General features: G+C 39.5%; 1 protein-coding gene across 3 annotated transcripts in view; it reads right to left on the bottom strand.

Annotated features, from left to right (window-relative positions):
* The window catches only part of znf609a (zinc finger protein 609a), a 112,447-nt gene that overhangs the window by 8,818 nt on the left and 75,997 nt on the right, over nucleotides 1-27,632 (bottom strand). For 2 of the 3 annotated variants that reach the window (XR_005234315.1, XR_005234319.1), the window contains exon 10: nucleotides 19,757-19,946. The gene's annotated coding sequence lies outside the window, so the exon portion shown is untranslated. Of the gene's footprint in view, nucleotides 1-19,569; nucleotides 19,947-27,632 lie in introns of those variants that run through there. The other variant, XM_037980827.1, reaches the window with a different exon arrangement.

Genomic DNA, 27,632 nt, shown 5'->3' with positions numbered 1-27,632 from the left:
GAGAGAGATGCGACAGCAGAGTATGATTATTAGAATGTGTAGGTTTGTTTCCATACAGTAGGAGGCGGTGTGATGCATTTGTGTGTGTTTGTGTGTGTTTGCAGAAAAGTCCATGAATCACATTCACAGATGTTCACAGGCAAGAGGGCAACGAGCTTCTGTTGACATAAATTCCAGAGAGAATTGATAAGACTTTGGCCTTCAAGGCCACATCGGGAAGCCAAATGTAGATAATAACAGAGTTGTTTTGGAACAGGCTGACTTTGTTTTGAGTCTGCCTTGAAGTCTTTGCTGGTACATTCTCAAATCCAATAAGCCGAATTTCAGGTCCAATCTGTTGTTCCGAAACGAGCAGCTTCTCCAAGATTTTAACCTTTTCCATATTCTGAGTCCAGAAATTGCATTTAGTCCAGAGGCCATTGTCTTTGATGATAGAATATCAGCCAGTTTGGAGTAGTTTGCAGTTTCGCTCCTGTTTACAGTCTGAGTGCTGGTCGATCAGTGAACCCATCAACAAATTTGATGATAATCCAGGTAACTGCCTGGGCCAAACAGCAGAAATCCTGTTATCTAAAAACCCAAATATAAAAGGAACCTCCACGTCGGTAGATACATAGTCTTCCACTCCTGCCAGGAATCCACTGTATATCCAGCGAGACATATCCCGAGACTGGACTCTCCTTCACCCAGTTGAGAAAATTGTATCAATTGCGTTGAGAAACCAGCTGATCAGATCCATATACCTTAAATTTTTGGAAAATATGTAAAAAGAGGCTTCGAAAAAGAATGCAGGGCGGGGGGGGCAGAGACAGAGAGAAAAGAAATATGTCTGCCTTCCACCAGGAGCAGAGGAAAAAAAAGAACAGAGAACAGAGCTGCGTGGCTTCATTTTATTTTGATGGCAATGTTCCCGCAATATTGCCAGAGAAAGTTGTAGTTTGAACAGCTCACCTGTCCCAGAAACAATATCTGATGAAAAGTGAAATTATTCAAACAAAAACAAAGTGTGTGAATCAAATCTAGGTGGGAAATTTTTTCCTGATGTCTGGTTTTATGAAACAATTCTGCTTTTATATTAGTCTGATTAAAAATGAGAAACCTGTGTCAGAGAGCTGCTTCTGGTAGGAGTCTGGTCCCAGTCTGTTTTAGTTTTGCATTGTTTTCTGTTTCAGGGAGACCAGATGCCACATGTAAAAAGTGTGCGTATGCACAAAAAATGTGCAGCGCCATATTTTACACACAAGTTGGCATGTATAAAAATGAACGTGGTGTGAAATTTAGCGTAAATATACGCAAATGTTTTACCTGCCGTGAAAATGTGCGGCAGCCAGGCAAACTTTTTTTTTGTGAACAATAAGACACTACAAAGTGCCAAAACTCACCTAAATACACTAAAATCTTACTCCATATAGTGTTTTTTAACCCCAGGAGCATTGAATCCAATGTTTTTTCATGATTTGTATATTTTATTGTTTAAAACTTTACCGATTACACTGAACCACATTTATCCTCAGACAATAACATACCACACACCAAAAATAAATAAAATAAAAATAAAAGGAAAACCTCAGTCTAATGTAAATAGTAAATGTCATCAGTTTTTGTCACATACATATGTAACTGCGCATTGGTCTGTATGCCGAAGCACAGAAAATGCATATTGTGTTGCTTTCATTCTCACTGAAGAAGAAAACGAGGTTGGATCAGCCGTTCTTTACTCCAAACAGGCCAGGTTTGATTATTCTTAAAGTGGACAAGGTTTAGACAATCAACATGTACATAAATAGCTGTACAAAGGTGTGCATAATTGTGGAACGATGGCAGATTCTGCATAGCTGGAGGACATTGCCAATGGAAGGATTCGGAGGGAGCGTGTGTTCAGAGATCACACAGATTTGTTGGCTCATGATGTTGAGTGGCTTATCAGTCGGTTTAGATTACCCAGGGCAATTTTATTGGAGCTGTGTTTGGAACTGGCCCCCGAGTTACAGAGGGACACTAGAAGGAACTGTGCGTTGTCTGTACTGGTTCAAGTTCTCTCCACCGTGGGACTTCTTGCAACCGGAACTTTCCAGAAAGAGTTGGCTGACAGATCGGGCATTTCACAATCATCCCTGAGTCGAGCCATGCTTGCTGAATGGGACGCTCTCATTCATATGTTGCCCCGTTATATGAAATTCTCTTACACTCTGGCTGAACAGGCAAACATCAACTTGCAATTTGCAGCAAGGAGCCATTTTCCAAATGTAATTGGAGCTATTGACTGCACCCATATTGCTATAAGGGCACCTTCTGGAAATGAATTTGCTTTTGTAAATCAGAAGCATTTTAATTCAATAAATGTGCAACTAATTTGTGATGCGCAAATGTGTCTCACAAATATAGTGGCATGTTGGCCCGGTTCAATTCATGATTCATTTATACTGCAGAATAGTCGTGTTGGGAACAAACTTCAAGCAGGGGCCGTGCGTGATGGCTGGCTTCTAGGTAACTTTTAAAAATCTGAATTGCTTAAAGCATTTCTTGTCCTTTATGCCTCATCTCGTTTAGGAAGACCACACAAATGATATTCATGGCATTTCAATTTCTTGATTCTAATCCATTCCTCTAATTATCCCTAGGTGACCAAGCTACCCACTTTCTACCTGGCTCCTCACGCCACTGGTGGTTAAAAAGCTCCTCGGTGGCAAGGCTCCGGGGGTGGATGAGATTCGCCCAGAGTTCCTTAAGGCTCTGAATGTTGTGGGTTTTTTTGGCTAACGCGACTCTGCAATATTGAGTGGACATCGGGGGCAGTTCCCCTGGATTGGCAGACCGGGGTGTTGGTCCCCTTATTCAAAAAGGGGGACCGGAGAGTGTGTTCTAACTACAGAAGGATCACACTCTTAAGCCTCCCAGGTAAGGTCTATTCGGGGGTTCTGGAGAGGAGGGTCCGTCGGATAGTCGAACCTCGGATTCAGAAAGAAGCAGTGTGGTTTTCGCCCTGGTCATGGAACACTGGACCAGCTCTACGGGGGGGGTGAGTGTGCGCTACCGAAACTTGGTGTCATTTGTGGAGACAACGGAAGAGCTATGGACAACTGTGTTATTGCTGTTTTTTAAACCTATGGGGATTCTCCTGATACCGCGAATGTTGCGCGGAGTAGGATAGCTGTTATCTGCCGGAGATTTCAGGCTTTACAGCGCCTTCAGCTGGGGGACAGATGGCACAAACGTTGCAGGGTAAGCTAATGCTGTTGTTTATATTCCTATTACTTATTACTACCTTTCCAAAATTGTTTATCAGTGTTTTCTTCGCTCTTCTTACGCTTCAATCTGACCTCACCCACGACTAACGAGTGAACAGGAGCTAAGCTTGCGCCACCCATGAACGAGGGCCAGCCCAGCCCACTCCAAAGCAGGGACCAAAAAAGCAGCGACCTCAAAAAAACGCCGGTGGAAACGTGCGCAAAGCAAGCCGAGTAGAGTGGTGCCGGGACCTTTAGAGCCGGTAGAAAAGGGGCATTTGTTTCTTGGCTGGCCTGGGAACGCCTTGGGATTTTCTGGGGGGGATGGACTAAGTGGCTGGGGAGAGGGAAGTCTGGGTCTACCTGCTTAGGCTGCTACACTCGCGACCCGACTCCGGATAAGCGGAAGAAGATGGATGGATGGATTAAGTTAACCACTGCGTTAGCTTGTAGGAAATAGTAAATGGACTGCACTTATATAGTGTCTTTTTAGCCAATCAGGCTAGTCAAAGTGCTTTACAACACAATCTGTGCACACACACATTCGTACGGCACTCTATTGCAGCCCTACAAAGCTAACTTGAATAAATCATTTTATATAGTCTAATCATTGCTTGTGTCAGTGGCAGCTGGCCAATAGAGGGCACCGCCCCACCACTCACATTACCTTGAATAAGACGTAAAAAAATTAAATAAAAATGAAATAATAAAATAATATATATATATAGTTGTGTAAGATAAATATTTTATAGTTACTGATAAGAAAAGTTGTTTCATTCATCGACGTTGTCTGACTGGTGACGTATTTCCGCCCCGGGCTGCAAAAATCTTTGTCCATAGACTCTTGTTAAAAGTTGTACATGCGCAGTAGCTCCTCTTCAATACAAGAGATAGGACCGTTCTGGGCGCACCTCTCCTGCACCCAGAGCTGAATGTAGCTGTGTTAACATTTATTCTTTAGGTAATATTTTTCTGAATGATTTACTGACACTTGTTGTGCTTTGAGGTGCTGTAAATGCAGATCAGCTGGAGGAGGAAGCCTGGAATATGCCACTTTCTAAACAACTGAGGGGGGAGGATTTTATTTGTTAAATTTGGTTTTAGTTATTTAATTTTGTCACTTTAACATTCACCTATTTGTGTTAAAGTTAGTTTTGCTTTATTTCTTTTATATATTGCTTTAGCTAATTTTGCATAATATGTCCTTATTATTATGCTTTGCTTTCTTCAAATGGCAGACTTGGGTTATTCAATCCCTTTATAAGCAGTCTTTTGTTCTTTGTTGGGAGGTCAGTTTGTTTGAGCTCAGTTAGTGTTTAGTTGACCTCATTTTAGTTGGGCCCAAATTTCTTATTTTGTATGATTTACTTGTCATTGACATTTGATTTTGGATTCATTATTTTTTGGAAATTAAATTGAAAATGTTCCTCATTTTTTGAATACCTTTGTCCTTATTTAAGCTCGGTCCATCACAGTGACTAAGTTACATACACAAGGTAATAAATAAGTTCAGAGTTAATAATTAGTTTAAGAAAATTTATGCTAAAATCTGTTAGAATGTTTGGTTTTGAATTGTAATTGGAGTGAGACATCTGATTTTCGTTATATTGTACGTTCAGAATACGTGACGTAGTGAGCGCTCTCACCATAAAACCAGCTTTGACGTATTTTCTCCAGTAAAGCTTTGAAAAATAAGGGAGAAAACAGGTCTTATAAACGCTAAATGTGTCCTACAGGCTTGTGCCTTGGGAGACTTCAGTCTTTGTACGTATTGGTGTGTTCAGGAAGCACTTGTGCATTTATATGTACATTTAAATGTTGCTTTATTTGTTTTAATTCATGTAAATACACAGGTGTGATACCTTAGTATATGTTTAGGTTTATGTCTATTTTGGACTTATAGCCCCCCCTGGAGAAAACTCCACCAGCCACCACTGGCTTGTGTGTGTGTACATGAGAGCCAGAGACTCAAATTAATCAAATGTCTCAAAACCTGTGTCTTTTTGGAGGGTGATTCATTTAAACTCAAATCAGTAACAACATTCAAACTTTCCATGACTAAAACACTGGAATACTGATTTATCATGATCACCTTCTCTTGAATCTTTATTTGCTCTCTTTTTGTTCTGCATATTTTAATTTGCTTCTCCAACCACCAAGGGTTGCTGGGTTACAAAATAGGATTGATGGGTAGATTGAGGGTTATTGTTGAACATTAGTAAAACTGCAAATTGGTTTATGAGATTTATGAGATAGTTTTCTATGCAAAAGGTACTCTAACAATCCTCCCTCCTTTCCTTTAAATTGATAATTGATGGGTTATACCTAAACAACCAAGGGTAGCCAAATCCTATGGGTGAATAAGAAGATGAAAAAATAAATTACCTGATAACAGAGACTTTCTGCTAACACTGCAGTGTTAGGAGATATCTTGTTACTGTGGTCAGCTGGCTTCACTGTGGTGTGGTTTTTACAACTGAAACTCTTTGTGCGGACAGATAAAGACTAATCGGTACAATGCTTTTTAGAGGTGGAAAGAGTACTAAAATAATGTACTCAAGTACAGTTACTCTGCTGAAATTTTAATCAAGTACAGGCAAAGTTACTTCTGTAAAAATATACATTCAAGAAAAAGTAACTCATTAAAAATTGTTCTGAAAAAGAATTAGTGAGTTATTAATCTTACAGCAGGAGGGTGTCTCTCCTGTGGTGCACAAAGGACAAGAAGATTTTTTTTTCCCTCAAACAAGCTCTTAAATTAGAGGATAAATGAAAAGTGTTTTGAAGTTAACATCAGTTGAAGGAAAATCATAAAATATGCTTGTAAAATTAAAAAAAATGCTAATTTTATTTTGAATATAAAATATTAAAAAAGCTACACAGGTGTTTTCTGCATATTCTGCAACCACCCCAGATATGTGATGTCTACCGTTCCACAAAGGTTTAAGAGCATACAGCAATTCAACAGGGAGTGGATGAGTATGTGTGCAACATGGTTCAGTGTGTTTCAATTAATTGTTCGAAATGGCCAGTAAAACCTCTGGAGTTTCATTTTTCTGCTTCTTGAAAGATAAAAAAGGTCAACAGATTTAGATAAGCTTTGACATGAGAATTACCATCCAAACTGGTGACTGCTTGTGCAGCGAGCGCTTTGAAGAGGAGTATCTTAAGTACTGACACCCATTAATGCAGTCAATTGGCTTCACACCAAAGAAGCAGGACCTTTTGCCGACAGGAGTCCAAACTATTTTAAATTTTAAAAGAAAGGCAAATAGACAGAAAGACATACCCACAGAGAATAAAATTATATTTTTAGATTATAGGTGGATGCAATTCCATGCCCAAACACCACAGGCACCAATGAGCCAAAAAGGAATGTACAGCGTGAATAAAGGTTACAGAAGAAGTCTTCTTCTGTAAGAGCCGTTTGTTTTCGCACACACCTTTCACAGTCCCCAAGACACTGACTGTGCACAATAATGAGCGATCAAAAGGAATGTGTCCCAAAGCTGCCTGGCCGAGGCAAACTTCCTCCCAGCCACAAAGAGCCGCCTGTGTCTCCATGCGGTCTCTTTAAGTTCATAGGTTTATAAATTTTGCTGGAATAGTTATAAAGACAGCTGTATTTTCTAACAGCCTCGGTCAGCTGCTTCTCGAATGAGCAGTAGAAGCAAATTAACTCTATTAAAGCTCACTGGCTTTTCTGCATAAACATTCCCACAACAGCTTTTGACCAATCACATGATACTTGGTGCAAACCCCTGTGCAAAAAAGTTTGGCCTGGGCCTTGTATTATGAAAGGGAGGGCGAAGCTGCTATGTGAACAAAAATTATGCAGTTTTCATCATGCAACCACATGACTAAGAGCCGACTTTGTGACTTCTCATGGATTATGGCAAGATCATAAGTCTTCTTTGAGAAGAAGGTTTGAACAATCCCATGGAGAAAGTTTTTTAACCAACAACCAATGGCAGTCTACATTTTGAGGAGTTTGTTGGTAAGTCAAAATTGCCTTATCACTCATCGCTGGCATGTTGCATAAGTCTGGCAAACATTAAATTAAGAAATTAAGCTATTTAGTAATTTCCCTGCTCTTCAGCAGGTCTCCAAGTTCTGCAGAAGCCTTTTAATCACTCAGTCATTTAAATCAGGTGCGTCAAAGCAGAGAAACACCAAAAACATGCAGGATGGTGGCCCTCCAGGACCAGGATTGGACACCACTGCTTTAAGTCAAGGCTAAAAACCCACCTGTTTAGATTTGCTTTTGAATCATAATAAATAGATGTGTACTGGTATCTCATTTGTATGTTGTTGTTTTTTTACTTTAATTTTGTGTTTTTATAATGTAAAGCACTTTGAACTGCTTTGTTGCTGAAATCTGCTATACAAATAAAAGACTTGACTTGACATAAACTTATTATTGTATGCATGCATTTTAATTAGGAAAATGATATGTTCTGGCTATATGTGTTCAATTAATAGTAGTTTGCTTTTTCTTTTTTTTTTAATGTAATAAGTGAGAGTGCTTTTACAGACTACACGTTGAATGCTGTGTTCCATGTCTTGTCATAGATCATATACTTCCAAAGAAAAAAAACAGCAGTGGACCAGATGTTTGGGAATCTCCTGAATCAGAAAGAGCAGACAAAGAAGACCATAAGGGACAGACCTAAGGATGAAATCTTAAAGTACAGGGAGAGGGAATCCTTGGGTATAAACCTTCTACTGCTCTCAGCTTTGACCAAAGGTTACCTGTCCATACCACCCACAAGTGTACCCCATGAAAGAGTGTTTTGCACTTCTGGTGACATTAGCTCAAAGCGCAGTTTGCTTCATTCAGACCATGTTGACTAATTAATATTCCTGAAGAAAAATCTGAAAGTAGGGCATTTAGTCTAAAACGGGGACAGACCCTTGTTCACGTTAAGGTCCTTGATGACAATGTAGGAGGTTTGTGCACTCTTTGTTTTTCTGTTCTATCTAAAAATGTTTACACTACAGTATGTTACAGTTCAAATGCTGCACTATGGCAGTGAACTTTTTCATTGCACTAGCAATTCTATAATTTAAATTTTATATTTCTCAGCACAATGAAATTCCTTATAAGGAAAGGTCAAGTTATTTTTGTATAAAGCTCAAATGTACAATAGCTTTTTGTTAATATTCAAACTTCAAATTGCTTATTTATTTTTGTACAAAACCCTTATGTAAAAGAACAATTCATTAATAAATGATTGAAATTTGAATTGCTTCATTCATTTTTATTAATGACAAAAATAATCATACAAACAATATATTTTTAAGTTAAGTTTATTTAAATCGTGATGCGGAGATAAATCTTATCTAATTGAATCGCTGGTTGATGAGGAGGTATCTGAAATGTATTGGATCGCAGCATGTGAATCCAGATGTGTATCATATTGGGTAGAGATCAGAGATTCCCATCCCTACTATTTAATATATGGCTATCGTAAGCCAAGGTTGATAGGAGGGGTGTATGAGGTAGTGCTAGAGCTGAACACAATAACTTTAGTTTTCCTTGTATTAATATTTAAAAAGTTCAGAGCGATCAATGCCTCGACACTTTAGTAGAGGCTGGATAGAGCAAAGATTTTTTGGCTTTAGGAGCAGGTAAATCTGGCAATCTTCTGCATAACAATGAAAGGAGGTGCCATATTTCCTCAGAATAGAACCCAAAGTGAGCAGGTACAATGAAAAGAAGACGGGTCCAAGAATAGAGCCTTGAGGAACCCCACAGTAGAGAGGCACTGAAGTGGACACAAAATTCCCATTATTAACGTAGAAGCTTCTGTCTCTTAAGTATGAATGGAACCAATTTAATGTTGCACCTAGAGGAAGTTTTAGGAGAGCTAGAGGAAGTACTCCCAGATAGACAGTGCATATGGGTTCTTCCAAGCGCGATACTGTAATCCAAGCCCAGTGTTCTAAACAAGAAATGAGAATACTGTGGTCAACAGTGTCAAAGGATGCATTCAGAGCTTTCACGATACTAACTGTGATAGTGGACAATGTTGCAATGAAACTAATGAAAACAAATAAGTAAAACATATTATACAGCCTCCCAATTTGATTCCCCTGAAAGGCCCCTTTCTAGAGAGGTTCTTCCATGGCACTACTGAAGCGGCTAAATACAACGACCATATGAAACACAGAATTGAAATGACTCTCATACTCGCGCTACCCCCTTAAAAGAAAGAAGTCCTGTGACAGCGCATTGGCTGTCCGAAAAGTGCCAACAACGACACAGCAGCTAGCACAAACCCTTTATGATTTTCAAAAAAGAAGAAAAATGAAAAACAAAAGTGAGACAGTGGTTGTCAGGAATTGGGTTTAGGTTTAAGTTATGTTTAAGTTAAGTTAAGTTAAGTTTCTTTTGTAGTCAGTATTCCTCCTCCTCTACCAGACATTCTCAGAGCATTATAAAAAAGAGCAAGGCAAAAGTTCAGAAAAAACACTGGACTCACCAGCACACAGCCATGTCTCAGTCACACAGAAAATGTCCAATCCACTGGAACAGAAAAAACATTTAAGATAAAAGTTTTGTTAGCCAAAGACTGGCCATTTAGCAGGGCCATTCTCATAGGAATAACAGTTTGAGGGGAAGATGACTGAGAAGCCAAACCCAGAGATCGCAAATTCAGAAAGTTTATTCCAAGACTCCTAAGACCAGAAAAAACAGCGGTGAATAAGACCACTGTGGAGACGACTAAAGGAACCAGTCAGGGGATAACAGAATCCACCAAGTACCAGGGTAGGCAATGCACCAATCCATGATCAGTTGGAAGAGTCATTGAAGAAAGTGCAAGGTGGGCTTTGAGCTTCACCAGTCCCCAGCGCACTGCCCCTGTGATGTTTGGTGGAGGTGACGGAAACGAACCCAGATCGCAGACTAATAATAAAAGGAAAACTAATTTATTAAACTAAGGGATAAACGAAAAGAAAAAGCTGACGTGGCAGCCAACAGACAAAAACTAAAATAGAATATATAAACGGAAAAGGGCTCAGAAAACAGGTACCAGGGACACGGCGCAAGGACAACAAGACAGACAACATCAAACAATGAACCAGCGGAGTGTGGAAGACAATGACCGTGTTTTAAAGACTGAGGATAATGAGGTAAGTAGAGACAGGTGGCGTGATTACAAAGTAGGGACAGGTGTAGGTGGGTGTGGCAGGGAGACGGAGAGAGAGAGACTGAGGTGGAGCAAAAGAAACATGAAACAAGAGACAAGACAGAAACCAAACACAAACCAACAAACTAAATAAAAATAAAACAAAACCATAACACAGAAAAAACCCAAATCACCACAGCCCCGGCTTCTGTGGCGGTGTTTCTGGGCAAGCAGGTGTGCAGCACAGAGCTGGTAAACGGGTAAGTCAGCTAGGAGAGGAGGATGCTCACTGCTGTGCTCATTGCAATCAAAATAGGTGAGCTTGGTGACAGAAAATTGAAGAAGTGACTGATGTTCAAACACCAGTAGCGAGTTGATGCCATTGAAGAGAAGTGTCAGAAACAGAACAAACACAATTGGTAGAGGCAGATCATCATCGTGTGACACAATCTAATGTTTAGAATCATTTGTAGCAGCAAATGACTTGGCATGACAGTATGTCAGTAGAAAAAACATACTAAAACAATATTTATATATCTTCAATGTTATTTAAGCTGCTGTAAGATTTTCAACAAACACATGGTCCAATAACAGGTTTTTAAGTTTGTCTATCATCTTAAAGTAGCTCAGTCAATCACATTTAGATGCTGATCAAATGTTGGTGTTTTCATTTGCAAATTTAATCACAGTACAATATTTATTCAGAGATATTTTTCATTTTATTATTTATTTTAAAAAACAGATGATGCATTTCCAGTTTAGGTTTTTTAATTAACTGTGAAAATTCTCAGCAAACATTAAAAATATGCTGGAAAGCTCAAATCCATTCACAGGCCTACATTTTCCACTTTGCACCAGAAGCTACAGATATACTATGGTAGAAAAATGTGGTCATTATACATGACATTATCAGAACCATCATTTAAACTTATCATACAGTCTCTTCAAAATAACTGACAGCTCAGACAGATGCTGATTTAATGTGACTGTTAATAAAAACATTCCTATTCAAACTTGATTGGTTGGTAATTTTACTGAGACATTGTTTTCCAACATAATTTGAAAAAATAGAAACAACTTCATGCGAGGATCTGGAGTTGCTCTGTCTCCACCTACTGTTGAGAGAAAGCACTCGTCCTCCACAGCTGTACCTCATCTCACTAATGAGGGGTTCACGCATTTAAGCCTGCGACTGGTGCCAGATCAACGCTGGAGCATCACGCCTCTTGGGTCAGATTCCCAGCCTTAGCTCTAGTTACAAGTGACGGTTGTAAAATTCTAACTTTGCCTTGCTCTTGCCTTTTTGTGTCCCAGGACTCCCAGCACCCTGCCGTGTAAATATTGAACTGTCTGGACTCAGGAACACTTACCTGTGGAAACCTACCTGTCGCTGCAGCTGGAACCTTCTCCTGGAACTCACTCCTTTTGGACGTCATCCTCCCAAACCTTCCGGACTCTATGAACCTTCACTATATTGGATTTAATCTCTACCTCCATCTGTACCCGAGACTCTCCCTGGTTTCCTTTTTTGCCGTTTCAGATGTACCAGACCCCGCCGCTGAATTCATCTGTATATATTCTAAATAAAACCACTTACCTTTATGCTGGTTTCTGTCTGGTTCTCTGCACCGCTCTTTATGACAACCCTGGGTAATGACACTTCAGACATCTGCCATGGAGTGAATAATTAGTTGATGTATACATGTAGCAGGTCTACTGACATAAAGTGACTGTAATCATACTTAAAAATTAAAAAAAATATTTACATTAATTCTCAATTGTACTATTTTTCATTAGTCTGTATGTTTTTATTAGACCATATCCTGTCCACTTAGTGATTTCTGAAATTTTTTGTAGACATTAGCTGTTTATGATCAAGTCATGTTATAGTGTTAGTATCAGGTTCTGCTGGTCCATAAAGGCCAACCCCAACTACATAAATAAAACAATATAAATTACTATTTATTTATTTTAGCTTGCTCTGTACTGCTTTGTTCTTTTTTTTCCAAGTATTTTGAAAGTTTTAAATAAAATTTTTAATGTTTTTTGATGACTCTTTCTCGGTTTTTACTTATTTGCAGTTGTAGGGCGGTACAAATCACCAACCCTGTTCCTCAGTAGATTTTACACATAGCCTGTTGGCAGTGATTGGGACTGCAGGGCAGCTCAAAAGAGTCGGGGTGTAAAGTATTCTGCCTTAAGGACAAATTCTGCTGGTTTTAGCTCAATGATACGACCGCTACAAATGTTACATCTCACGTGATCTTATTTAATGTTGGAGTAGTTGCAGCAAAACCTGCTGTGTCCAACAGTGGAGATTTTATGTTTAAAGATTCATTCTAAAATTAGAACATGAATAATCAGTTACCAGTTTGAAGCAGACAGACCAGACATAAACCAAACCCACAAAATTAAAGACAATGGAGACATATGCAGTGGTATATATTTTTTTAACATTGTAGGCTCATTTTCTGCATTTGTAACTGTTTAGACTGCCCACAGGTGGCTGTTATTAAACTAATTGTTTGGCTTGTGAAAGGATATGCATGTGGTAGCTCAGTGATCAGTTCTGTCAACAAATGCCCTTCTGCAGTCTGCTGACTGCAAGAGGAGAAAACAAGTTTGTAAACGTGAACAAAACAAAGTGACTGAAACATGTCTACAGTGTCTAACTATGAATAAATAACCTTAAATTATTTTATTTATAAGTTAATTAGACAGTAATTACTATTGACAAATGAAGAGATCATTTAGAGTAACTGAATAGGAAAATATGCTGATTTCAGTTCACCTTTTTGGATTATTGATTTTTTTTTCCAGCAGTAATTGGAAATTTTATTTATAAGATAATTGGGGCATGATCAGAGAGTAGAATAGCTTTGGAAAATAGATATTAGACCGAAGGAGACCAGAAAAAAATCTGTTTGCGAGCATGTTTTATAGGTGCTTGAAAAGCATGTGTACTCAGTCTTATTCGATAAAGTTGTCTCCAAATCTCCACTAAATTAAGATCTTTCATATATTTCTCAATAGTTTTCCTGGCCTATTGGTTGGATGTGTCAAAACTATTTGAACGGTCTATTACAGGATTTAAAACATGATTGAAATCTCCCAGAAATATTAACTGACCATTATAAGCTGACATAGCTTAAAGAAATCCTGGTAAAAAAGCAGGATCATCCCCACTGGTGGCATATAAACATACTAAGTTGACCATTGTAGAGATTATTGTGCCACTGAGGATGATAAATCTCCCTGATGGCTCAAGATATTTATCTTTTAGTACAAATGGAATTGATTTGTGAATCAGTATTATGACCCCCCTAGCATGAGTTGTAAAACTAGAGGCGAATATCTGACCAGGCCACCTAGACCTAATTTTATTCACATCCTTTCCCACCAAATGTGTCTTTTGTGAAACACATACTGTAGTCTTCATCTGTTTAATTCTGCCCAGCACTTCTTTAAGCTTTTTGTTCAAATCTCTAACATTTCAACTAGATATATTCATAACAGGATAATCAGACATAAATTGTGTAATTGGAGATACAAACAAATACAAGAAATTGATCCCTTCTTATTCTTCTTTCCCCAAACGAAATGTGGTGTTAACCTGTTCTGAATATTGAACTTGCATATATGAAACGTTGCATCTACTAAGTGGGTAATGTGAAAGTCTGCACACATAACAGAGGCCATACATAGGTTGGCTGGCAAGAATAATAAAAAAAATAGCTTTGACCAAAATATCAAGAGTTAATGCTAGATTTGCTAAATATACTAAGGTATAATGAAGAAATAGTAACAGCACTGTTTTATGCTTTCATGTACTGTACATTAAAACCGTTTTGAAAAACTCAGTTACTTTTAGGATTCATGCCAGCAAATGATTTGGCAACAAAAATTCAACTTACTATATTGTCCACCTTTACCTGTTCCTGTAAAAGTTCTTGCTCCATGGTAGTGCCATGTAAAAATGAAGAGAAGGAAGCGATGAATATAAAACTGTCTTGGAGTTGTCCTCAGCCTGCGGGCTTTTTTCGAAGATATTTTTTTCAGTCTCCTCCGCTGACTTGAAAATCTGGTGTTTGTCATTGTGTGTGATGATCAAATGGGCTGGATGCAGAATGCCATACCAGATTTTAAGGACATGAAGTTGGGCTCACTCTAAAGAGCCACTGCAGCTTGCCAGTCTTGGACGAGACGTCAAGGAAAAAGGTGACCCACTGGTTCTTATAGTGTACCACCTTCATTTTTCTGGCGGCTCTCAGGGTTGTTTCCCGGTTCTGATAGCTCAGAAACGTCATTATAACCACCCTGGGAGATGTAGATTTAAAGCCAAGGGGCCAGATTCTGTGAGCTCTCTCAACAAAGCGGGACAAGGTGAAGCCTTCACCTAGTGTTTCTCAGAGCTACGTCTCTAAAAAACCACACAGTTCCGATCCCACAGATTTCTCAGGTAGCCCGACCAGTCTTAGGTTGGAGCGCCTGCTTCTGCCCTCTTTCTCTGCAACTCTGTCACAAAGCACCTCCACTGTTTTTTCCAGTGATTTAACTTTGCTTTGAAGGGAAGTAACATCATCTTTGCTTGCAAAATTTGCAGCTTTGTCTCCCCAATTCTTTCAGAGAGTGATTGTATATCCCCTTTGATTTCCTGAATTGCTTTCAGCATGTTGGTAGATTTTTTGTATATCTTCTTTCAGCAAGCTCATTGCTTTGAGAAAATCCCAGTTGCTCGGCGCCTTCTGTGCTTCTTACGAGGTAACCAGCTCTGACCTGTTAGCATTAGCCGCATCGACATTGGCCGCACTCTCTTGTGGAGTGGTTTTAACCAATTGTTGGCCAGGCTTGGCATTTTTCGGTGGCATGATGACCAGTAAATGTTTTTGCATTAACAAAACAGGCGAATTTGTGAGTATTGGTCTGAATGATGGATTGATTTTAAGGATTTAGCAGCAAACCATACGCACATGCACCTTCTGAGACGCCATAACTGGAAGTGATAGTTTCTTTTGAATTTATTTCACTTTCTCCAACACACACACAAACACACAATCCTGAGCTTTCAGTATACACCACAACAATAATTTCTTTATATTTTTGCACACACACATGCACAGTTTTATTTAAAAGGCCTGGAAAAGTAACATTTAAAAACTCTGCATCATTCTAGGGTCTCACACTGCCCTGCTTTAACTGGGGCTGGAGAGCTGAGCTTCACTTTCAGGGAGATGTTAATAAAGATCCACTGGTTGTCATGAATGTAGGCGTTTTTGGTTCTTTGTTTGGGGTTTTTGTGTTTTGGTTTGTGGGTTTTTGTTCATGTCTTGTCACTATTCACCTCCCCAGTAATTTTCCGGTCACGCCTGCCACGCCAACCTCACCTGCTCCTTGTCATGTCCACAGCTGCAACCAATCTTCATCTCCCCTTAGCCTTTAAAACCGGTCTCTTCCTCTCCATTCTCCACTTGGTCATTCCGTTCTCTTTGTTGTGGTCATGCTCTTCATTTTCCATGCTTTGCCTTGCCATTTTGGATATTGAAGTTTGTATTTGTTTTTCTTTGCTGCCACGTCAGCCTTTTGTTTTTGTTTATTTTTTACTTTAATAAATTACTTTTCTTTTAAAAGAAAGATGAGTCTGGGTTCGACTCCTGACACTGGAAGCTCTCTGCATCTTTCCTTCAGGTTTCTGTGTTCTTTGTTGCTACAGGCTAAAATATAAGACACATAATACTTAAAAACTATTTAATTAAAAACAGCTTGAAAAGGTTTTAGTAACCTACAGTGTATTGTAATACACAATACATCATTAATTCCTAAACATGCAGAAAAAACTAACAGGTAAAAACAGGTTTAGCAAAATGTGACATTAACCCGTGACCCGACCCCGGATAAGCGGAAGACAATGGATGGATGGATGGATGGTATTAACTTTAGTTTTACACATGAATCATAGATATTTCTGTTAACGTGTACAGTAAAAAAGCCTCCTCTTTGGAGATGAGATGGGAAGTTGAAGACAGATGGGGTCACAGCATCTCTAAGCCGGTCCTGTTAAAGTCCTCTGGTTTGAAATGTTCACTACAGGGCTGAGACGACTCTGTAGCAACAAAACCCTCCCTTCTTACTGCAGCTTCCCATTGCCTCCTTAAATCTGTGTTACTGGGAAACCTTCAAAATGTGAAGAAAAAAAAAACGAGCTAATGAGAGAGGAGGACCAGTTCATCCTGTTAGCATTTTGTTGTTTGCCAAATAACGTCTCCAATGACATAATGTTAAAAATGGTCAAACAACCAAAATTATTTTTCAATCTTACTTGTGAAAGGTAATCTCACAATTAATCTCAATCTACTTTCAATAGTGCGCCAGTTATTACAACCGTAGGCTGCACAAAATGCGGTCATAGCTGCTCACTCTGCATTTCCTCCTGTTGACTTTTAGACAGAGCGACCCATCCAAGAAGAGTGAGTGCGTGTGTCCCAAATGAATCGGCAGTGATGCAGGATGCGCTCCAGCAAAAGAGTGAATGTCACCAACTGGCTTCGCCTTTTGTAATTCTCTATTGCAAAGAATTGGTACCTTTTTTGTATTGTAAACTGTTTAATAAAACAAAAAAATAATAATTATACAACAACTGGCTTCCATTTTAGAATAATTTCCATTGTGGCTTTTGTCATTGTGTTTTGGCTTTTGTTGTTGTGTTGTGTTGTGTCTTTTGCATTTTTTTTTTTTTTTGAATAGTAGCTAAGACGATCTGAATGAAATCATCATAAAGTTAAAACTGAACTAAACAACAATCAGGAATCCAACAATCTAACAATATCTAAAATAAATAAGATAAACTCAACTAAATGTACAGGAAGGCTAAATAAGCTAAGATAAACTGAAACATGATAATGCTAAACTAAAGGTACCAAGATGGCTAACTAATAGTACCAAAGGCCCGCTAACAGCCAACATGAAAAATGCTAAGATAACTAAACTAAGATAGTGAAGGAGGGGAGGGAGGGAGTGCGAGTGGGGTGACAGAGACGAGGCAGAGACGGTGGAAAGTGTGTGTGTTTGTAGAGACGGTAGAAGATGATGCGGTGTGTGTGTGTTTGCAGATAAGTCCATGAATCACGTCACAGAGGCCATTGTCTTTGATAATATGATGGAATGTTTATCAGCCAGCCCAGAGCAGATCCACAGATGTCCTTAGGCAAGGGAGGGAGCAGAGCTTCTTGTTTACATAAAATCCAGGGAGAAATTGAAGATAGCTGGCCAAGGTCAGCGTAAGGGAGCCAGTTTCACATAACAATAATTGTTTTGGGTCAGGCCGACTTTTGTTTTCCGTCTGCCTTGAAAGTCTTGCTGATACTTCTCAATGGCGAATCCAAACAGCCAAATTCCAGGTTCATTCCGCCTGTTCCGAGCGAGCAACTTTCTCCAAGATTGATCCCATTTCATTCCTGAGTCCCGGAACCGCATTTAGCCTGCAATCATGTAAAAGGATTGCACCCAACTTGCGATTCTGCTCCCGTAACATCACAGTCTGAGTGTAGATCGCCGAACCCATCAAACGAATTTGACGATATGTCAGGTAACTGCCTAATCCAAACAGCAGAAATCCTGTTTTCAAAAACCCAAATATGTAAAGATCCTCCATGTCCTCCACTGACAAAAATCGATAGACACACATTCTTCCACTTCTGCCAGGAATCCATTGTGTATCCAGCAAATGATGTCGCATCTGGGCAGGCGGGCTCTCCCTTGCCCAGTCTTCCCGTCGAGAAAATTTGTCTTTATTTGCTATACTGTAATCATTTCTATAATTAACATGTGTTTTTTTGTCTTTCTTCCAACAGAAACGACACCTAGACCAGTCGTTCAGTGTTTGCCTGTGTCTCTTTACTGTCCTGTCAAACCCCAGCTGGTTGAAGTGGATGGCTGCTCATCCTGAGACTGGTTCTGCTGGAGGTTTCTTCCTGTTAAAAGGGACTTTTTCCTCACCACTGTGGTGGCAAGGTTTTTATAAAATAACACCTGACTGTGTAATGTCTGAATTCTAAGACTTGACTATGGTATACATGGATTTCAAGACATGACTATGTTCTGTCTGAATTCCACAGCCTATGAGTTTTCACCAAATGACCCTGTTACTCTTCACTGAAACTAGACTGACCTTGCGTCCCGTCTTCTCCTCGCCTACCAACATTATAATATCTTAGATATAAGCTCCTGTGTGGACTCTGGAGGTAGAGCTTTGGTTCAGAGCTTCCCGTGTGGCCTGGGACTCTGATGTTAATTCTTTATTGTCTTTAAGGCTCTCTGTATGTCGTGCACCATGCATAAATAAACCTGTTTGAGTGTTTTCATCTAACAGTGCCTGGAAATTGATTTCTTTCACAACAACACATAAAATGTGCTTGTTCAGGATGGGAGATTGCGACAAAGTGAAGATTCAATGTAATCTGCTGGCTTCCTTAGCTAGATACTTTTTACTAATTGTCTTTTCATAATGTATGTGAATGTTTTTGTGCAGTGCCCTTAGACAACTTTTGTGACTTGGCATTATATAAATAAACTGAATTAAACTGAATTGAAATATATGTATACAATTGTTGTGTGATGAATTCGGGGGTAAGGAAAATACCTAATTTTGGTTACATTTAAAAGTAAGCCACCATTGCACCAAACTGCCACTGATAAATGTTTGGTTCACACTGACTCTTTTCTCACCAGTGTCTTAACAGACTAAAGAGAAAATCATGATTCAATCACATAAACTGACAGGATTTTGAAGCAGATACTAAAAAACATTATTGTCAGTTTATGTCTTCCCGTCGAGAAAATTTGTCTTTATTTGCTCTACTGTAATTATTTCTATCATTAACATGTGTTTTTTTGTCTTTCTTCCAACAGAAAATACACCTAGACCAGTCGTTCAGTGTTTCCATATTTGGGTTTTTGAAAACAGGATTTCTGCTGTTTGGATTAGGCAGTTACCTGACATATCGTCAAATTCGTTTGATGGGTTCGGCGATCTACACTCAGACTGTGATGTTACGGGAGCAGAATCGCAAGTTGGGTGCAATCCTTTTACATGATTGCAGGCTAAATGCGGTTCCGGGACTCAGGAATGAAATGGGATAAATCTTGGAGAAAGTTGCTCGCTCGGAACAGGCGGAATGAACCTGGAATTTGACTGTTTGGATTCGCCATTGAACAGTATCGGCAAGACTTTCAAGGCAGACGGAAAACAAAAGTCGGCCTACTTAACTACTTACTAAATGCAAAATCCAAACTGTAGAAAGTAAAAGCTATATACAATTGTTACATTCCTGATATAAAAAGATGAGATGAGAAGGGGTGGGTGTCACATGCACCGACGACTCATCGGCTGCACAAGCTCACCTAGCACACCCAGGAATGCTTGATTGAAGAAATCATTCTGTGACATCTCCCCCTTTTGCAAGACAGCTTCATACTCTTTCCTCATGCACATTGCTGAGAAGCAACTGGGCCCAGTTCAGATCATCTGCCACCTGCATCTCTGCAAACAAGGTTGTTAGCTCCGGTTCAGTGTGGCTCCTTTTCCTCTTCCCTAGACAATGAACAAAGTGGTTAAACAAAGCAAATATAAAAAATAGACTGTATTGTGGGAATAAGACTTGCAACTAAAAGTCAGTGATGGGATGTGAAAATACTTTGTTTTTGTATGTAGCTATGCTTCACTTTATTAGATTTACAAGAGCTAGTTTACAAAAACAGCCACTAGGGAGCACAAGCCAGTGTATCTCATGCCTCTCCCAAGCCTGTGTAAATGGTGAGAGTTGTCAGAAAGGGTATCTGGTGCAAACCCTTTTGCCAAAACTAAATATGTGAGTTCATCCATTTTTTTTAAAGAGGAACTAATGTGCAACGCAATGTTTTCTGCACTGGCTGGAGCACAATAGTAGCTGCTCCAGCGACTTTGTCACTAAATTTAGTGAGTTTTCATATCCCACTAGCCAATTTTTTAAAGCGACTAGAGACAAATCTAGTGACTTTTTTCTGTGTTATTGGAGAATTTGGCGGCTAAACGTGAGAAAGCACCAATCATTCTGCAGCGTGCCATAAGCCCCGCCCACTTCCCCAAGCACTGACAGCTGTCATTCTAACAGCAGAGAGGAGACCCGCTCCACTCTGTGTACACAGTGGCGCAAAGATATGGGGTATGCAGTATATGTGGTGCATAGGAGTGTGTTAGAGGGGGCGTCAAAGTGATGATGGGAAAAAGTCTAGTCTGCATTTTCTGTATTTACCAGCTGTCTGTGCATGTGTAAATGATAAGATCGATAACAGAAACACGCCACTGATCAGGCGCCCCTCCGCTCCTTCCCCTTCCTCCTGTCCCCCGCCTCCCCGACAAACACACTAACAATCCCGCTCCTGCGCACCCTCAAGCACACGCTGGGACGCGATTGTTTTCATTTGAATTGTGTTATCATCTGATGACAAAGAGCTAAAGATGGAGAGGCAGAAGGATAAAGATGAAAAAAAGGTTTTGAAAGCTACTAGTTACTAGTAAAATGACAAGTTACAACTGTTTACTGATCAGTATTTACAATAGAACACAGCATGACATGAAAAATAAAGGAACTTGTTTGTTGTTCAGACAGTAATCATTTGTTGAACTTGATGGTGAATCATAAAGCAGATAAATTACAGAAGTTGGGAGTTTAAACGTCTCCTCTGGGATATAACTCTACAGAGCTGCTGTGATTAATCTGATAAGTCTGATCAGATGAAGTGTCCAATCAGTAACTGATATCCAACAAGGATATCATTTAAAATTAAGATTTCATGTTTTTATATGTGGTTTGACTGCTGTATTTTTTAGGCCTCCTGAACACAAAGTTCCTGTCATTCAGATGAGAGGACAGAGAGAAAGAATCAGGACAGACAGGAAGGAGACAGGTCGGTCCAATATGAGCTGGAAGTGTAGAAACAGTCACTTAATACTAAGTGATTAATTCTGAAATATTGTTTATTTTTAAAAAGTAAAATAGCAAGATGTGCAATATATTTAAAGCTATTAAATAATACTTGTTTGAACATGTGACTTAGAGAAGAACACAGAGAAGGAATAAAGGAGACAGACATGAGGTCGGTGATCAGCTGCTGTAGAGGAGACCAATGATTACATCAGGTAGGAATAATTCAGCTAGTCATTTTTGGAAAATTAGTGCAGGCAGATGACAAGTCAATCACCACAGAGGACAATGTAGAACACAGAGGTGATGATGATGAAGAGGAACAAAGGAGAAGGCTGGGGCAAGGATAGCCTTCATCACAGGAAGTGGGGGACTCATTGAGGCAGTTCATGGTTGCGAATGACCCACAAAAATGTTCTGATGAAGCATACCCAAGATCAACTATTGTTTTTTATAACTAAATAAGATTTATACAAGTAAACATGTAAAAAAAGAAAAAAAGGGGGGGGAGGGGCTGTAATGTGTCTGCATACCCCTCAGAAAGTAGGTAGTTGCACCCCTGCATGTCCACTTTGCAAATTAAATATTTCTCTGCAAAGCTGCTGCTGATCCCGTCCTGGATTACAAAGTGGGATATAATTTTCATGTATTGTTTTCTTACTGACTCTCTAGCACTAATATAAATCCCTGTGTTTCCAACCCCAGATACAAGAGGGGGGTTGAATGTAGAGCTGGCAATTCCCGACACGAAACTGTCTTTTGGTTCAATTTGATATTCTAACAAAACTCATTTATGTTGTGTGGGTTCAGGCAAAGCATTAAAGTTATTAAATTATTTCATAAAGTTAATTTGTAGTTCTAAACATATTTTGAATGTTTTTTACTCATTTTATGTCTTGCCAATGTTGATATTCCTCTGTTCTACAGTCTGATCAACATCGTCAAATATGCAAATTAGGTGATGATGTCATCTAAGACTTCCAGCAGCTCAAAATCTCACTCCAAGCTCAGATCAAAACTTGAGAGCCCTGGTACTACTGTTAGTCGAAGTCCACAAGGACGAAAATGTGCCAGGAGACAGAGGGAAAAGAAAGGAAAGAGTGTAGGACTAAGGGTAGCAACTCTAAATGTAGTAACAATGACAGACAAAGGTAGAGAGCTGGCAGACATGATGCAGAGAAGGAAGGTAGATGTGTTGTGGGTGCTAGAGACCAAGTAGAAGGGCAGCAAGGCTTGCAGCATTGGGGCAGGTTTTAAACTGTTTTACCATGGTGGGGATAGGAAGAGAAATAGAGTAGGAGTGGTCCTGAAGGAGGAGTTAGCAAGGAATGTAGTCAAGGAGAAAAGAGAGTGAGATAGGGTGGTGTGTCAGAAGGCAGAAGAAGAAGGTTTGATGTTCAATGTTGTCAGTGGTTCTGCTCCACAGGTTAGATGTGAAGTAGGGGGAAAGAGAAATTCTGGAAGGATCTCAAAGAAGTGATAGAATATTGGTGATTGGAGCAGATCTAAATATACCTGTTGGTGAAGGAAACAGAAGAGATTAGGAAGTGACGGACAGGTTTAGTGTCAAGGAAAGGAACCAGGAAAGACATGGTGGTGGATTTTACCAAGAGGATGGAAATGGCTATAGTCAACACCTATTTCACTATAAGGGAAGAATACTGGGTGACCTGTAAGAGTGGAGGCTGGAGTACGCAGGTAGACTACATTCTGTGTAGAAGAGGTAATCTGAGGGAGATTGTGGCAGGGGAAAAGCATGACTAGACAGCATCCGATGTTGGTGTGTAGTGAAAAAGAGGAAGAGAGTAAAGGTACAGAAGAAGACCAAATGGTGGAAGTTGAGGAAGGAACAATATTTTAGGAGTTAGGAAAGGCTCTGTGTGGTAAGAAAGAGCTTCCAGGTGACTGGGCTACTACACCCACAGCGACTAGAGAGAGGTAGGAAGGTAGTTGGTGCGTCATCTGGAAGGAGAACAGATGATGAAGAAACCTGCTGGTGGAATAGTGAAGTGCATGAAGTTATCCAGAGGAAGGGGTTAGCCAGGAAGAAATGGGACAGCAAGAGGGCTGAAAAGACTAGTCAGGAATATAGGGAGATGCAACATACAGCAAGAAGGAAGGTGGCCAACGCAAAACAGAAGATGTATGATGAGTTGTACATGAAGCAGGACACCAAGGAGGGACAGAAGGATTTGTATGGACTGACAAGACAGAGGGATCAGACTAGAAAGGATGTGCTGCAGGTTAGGCTTGTTAAAGATAGAAATGGTAATGTTCTAAAAAGCAAGAAGAGTGTGATAGGAAGATGGAAGGAGTATTTTGAGGTGCAGAATGAAAAAGTAACAAGAGTTGAGGTCATAGAAACTGTGGACCAGGAAATTAGAAAGATTAGTGAGGATGAAGTCCAGAAAGTTTTGAAGAAGATGAAGAAAGGGAAGGCAGTTGGATGTGATGACATACCAGTGGAGGTATGGAAATGTCTAGGAGAGATGGCAGTGAAACATTTGACCAGATTATTCAATAGCATTTTTGAGAGTGAGAAAATGCCTAAATGAATGAAGGAGAAGAGTGCTGGTATCAGTTATTAAAAACAAGGGTGATGTACAGAGTTGTAGCAACTTCAGGGTAATTAAGTTGATGAGCGACACAAGGAAGATCTGTGAGAGAGTTGTGGAAGCTAGACTTAGACAACAGGTGACTATTTTTGAGCAGCAGCATGGTTTTTACTAGTATGGTTTCCTTCCAAGAAAGAGAACCACATATGCCAGATGCAGATAACAGAGTAAGATAGAAGAGGACAACTCACTGCGGTGACCCCTAAAAAGGGAACAGCCAAAAAAAAGAGTTAGTTTAGAAATGTAAACTGTGTTTGCTGTAGCCCAAAAATAACTTATGCATACAGTTAAGTTGAATCTATTTAAGTACTCCTACTGACATACTTCAAGCACATTTGGAGGTTTGTTTTTTTTTAGATTTCTGGGTTGGATTCTTGAGAATGAGTTTTTTGAGAACAAGACGTTCTTGATGTCACTTTCTGACCAATCAATGGCCTGTAACCTGCTGACCTCAAATATTCGGCTTGACTCGGCTTGCTTGGAACCTTGGTTGAGTAGGTCCTACGAACTGAGCTTGAAGTGGATAGGATCACCCACTGGAAAGACTCTGAACCCATGCCAGGTAGGACCACAAGGCCAATATACTCTTTTAGCTTCAGCTTCATTTAGCTTAAGTTATATCAAAAATGTCCCTAACAACATAATTTTATTTTTATTAAGAGACAACTTCAAACCATCAAACCATATAATGATCAAAATTAGTTCATTTTCTACTGCAGCTACAATTTTTTATATTGATGTGCTTTGCAAACCGTTAACAATATTAAAGGTCAAGTCACACCAAGTTAGGTATACAGACCCTGTCTGTATACCTAACTCCTTTCGTCTCTCTTCTCCCTTCCCCCACATACACATCAGGAAATGCTGTCCCCCTTTATACACAAGATACAACAATGTAATTATAGTGTTAATTTTACAGTTAACATTAACACAGACCAGAACAGAACACACAATTTGAAAATCGTCATATCAACCCTCCAGAACACCCAGGTCCTCTGGTTCTGGTCTACTTTGTATCCCCAGAACCAGAACCAAACATGGAGAAGCAGCTTTCAGTTTCTATGCACCATCAATCTAGAACAAACTAGAAAAACTGCAAAACAGCCGAAACACTAAATTCCTTTAAATCAAGGCTGAAAACTCACCTGTTTAGAGCTGCCTTTGATTAGTAGTCCGCAAACAAACTCAGGTGAAAAGCTGCTCTGAACAAAATATCTTAATACATATTGACCATCTGCTTATGATTATCAAATTTATCTGCTCAATGATTTTTATGATTTTGTGTGATGATTCTAATGTTCTGATGATCTACTGTGTGATGTTTTTGATGATTGTAATGATGTTTTTGATGATTGTAATGATTCTACCAATGTTTTTATGATGTAAAGCACTTTGAATGCCTTGCCGCTGAAATGTGCTATACAAATAAATTTTTACTTACTTACTTTACTAGCCCAAAAGGTAGGCCGATTATATTTTTCTAGTGTGCTGTAGATTATTGTTATACAGTACATTTATGACTCGTTTAATCAACACAGTACATGTTTCGTACTTTTAATTACCGGTACTTGTACATATTCCTAAAAAGTTATGCAAATATGTACCGGTAACTTGTTTTTCAAAATGTAAATAAAAGGGATGTGTTCCCAAACAGCCATCTCTTTCCTGACAATCCCCATTGTGCATATTCTCTTACATATGGTAATTAAACATTAAAACACCTGCGGCGGAGACTTACAATTGGCAGGCGATGGAGTAGACAGCAAGTAGAGCGCTCCCACTAACATTTTGTTTTTAAATTGTTAATACCCCGTCTCACAACACATACCTGCCTTTAATCAACAAACTTGAACTTGGGGAGGCACTAAGACTTGGTAAACTATGTTGAAATCCACCAAAGGCAGCAGAAAAGATCAGACAACGGAAACTTCCTCCGCAGGAGCTAACGCAGCTAACGGGGCTAGTGGAGCACTGAGCGTGGCGCAGATCTCGGATTTGCTTGAGAAGTTTTGAGAAAGTCTTGCAGCTGACTTCAAGTTGTCACTGGCGACCCTGGACAACAAGTTGGACACAATTCAATCGGCTGTCTCAGGGCACAGTCAGTGCATTGCCGATCTCGAGTCCAACGCTAATGAGGTTAGCCAATGCTTGGAGCAGCTTAAAGCTGCAAGTTCAGAGCTATGCGAAGAAAACAGGCCGCTAAAGTTAAAGCTAAAGCTGTCTGACCTGGAGGGAAGTAGCAGACGCCAAAACATACGAGTTGTGGGCATACCAGAGTCCGTAGAGGGTCCACAGCCTACTGCATTCTTCTCACACACTCTTTCACTTGTTGAAATGTGAAGGGGCTAAACCATCCAGTAAAACGTAAAAAGGTCCTTTCATGTTTGGGGAGGCTCAGGTCTGGGGTAATCTTCCACTGTTCCACGACCATAGATCCTAGAAACTCATCTAAGAGATCAGGATCACTGGTGGCTGAGAAAATGCTGGTCTGGGCAGTTCTTTCACTCTAATTTCAGCGCAAAAGCGAGGGGTGCTGCTATTCTAATTAATCAAAATATCCCTTTTGTGGCCTCTACAATCCTCGCAGATAAAAACAGACGATTTATTATTGTATCAGGTAAACTTGGTAATAAACTGGTGACACTTGCAAATGTCTATGCACCCAATTTTGATGATGTCCAGTTTTTCCAGATTTTTTTTCTCCCAACTTCCAGATCTGAACTCTTATTCTTTAATTTTGGGAGGAGATTTTAATTGTGTTATGAATGCATCACTAGACCCTTCATCCTCTAAACCTGCCAACCCAAATAAACCTGCCATATATGTTTGGTCTTTTCTTCAGGATTTTAGTGTTACTGACCCATGGCGTTTTTTGTACCCAAGCGGTGGGGATTATTCTTTTTTTTCTAATGTATATCACGCATACACCCGCATAGACTACTTTTTCATTGACGACCTATTACTTCCAAATCTCAGATCTTGTAGCTATGAAAGTATTACAATCTCTGATCATGCCCCTCTAGTTATTGAAATGGCCTTATTGGACAGTGAACTGGTGAGAAAGCACTGGAGACTTGATCTGTTATTGCTTACAGATGAGAAATTTGTGAAATGAACTTCCTCCAAAATAAAATTTTTTTTGAGTGAGAACAGAACGCCGGGTATGTCCTGCAAAACAATTTGGGAAGCTATGAAGGCTTTTCTGAGGGGAGAAATAATTTTATATGCAGCTTTTAAAAGAAAATCTTTATTGCAGAAACAAAAAGATCTTTCGGTTCAAATATTAAACATAGATAGACAATATGTACAATCACCATCGCCTTCATTATATAGGAACGACTGAAGCTACAGACTGAATTTAATATAAATTCTACCCGTCAGGTTGTGGGCTGTCTGATGGGGACTAAAAGTGACTTTTCTGAGCATTGTGAGAAAACCGGTAAAATTTTGGCCAATCAATTGCATGGCCAATCAATTCTCTAGGTTTAAAATAAATTTAGATAAAGGCGAATTGTTTTTGATCAACAATGAGGCAATAAAACTTAATTATGGCAGTTTTTCAATCAGGAAAGTGACTGAGCAATTTAAATACCTTGACATATGTGTCACTATGACATTTCAAAATCTATTTAAAACTAATTTTCTTCCTCTACTTGATCAGTCAAAACAACTTTTATCTAAATGGTCCCCATTGTTATT

This window comes from Kryptolebias marmoratus, linkage group LG17 (genome assembly GCF_001649575.2).
Source record: "Kryptolebias marmoratus isolate JLee-2015 linkage group LG17, ASM164957v2, whole genome shotgun sequence".
Taxonomy (NCBI): domain Eukaryota; kingdom Metazoa; phylum Chordata; class Actinopteri; order Cyprinodontiformes; family Rivulidae; genus Kryptolebias; species Kryptolebias marmoratus.
Note: the sequence above shows the minus strand (reverse complement) of the source record. Positions and strands in the feature narration are given on the sequence as shown.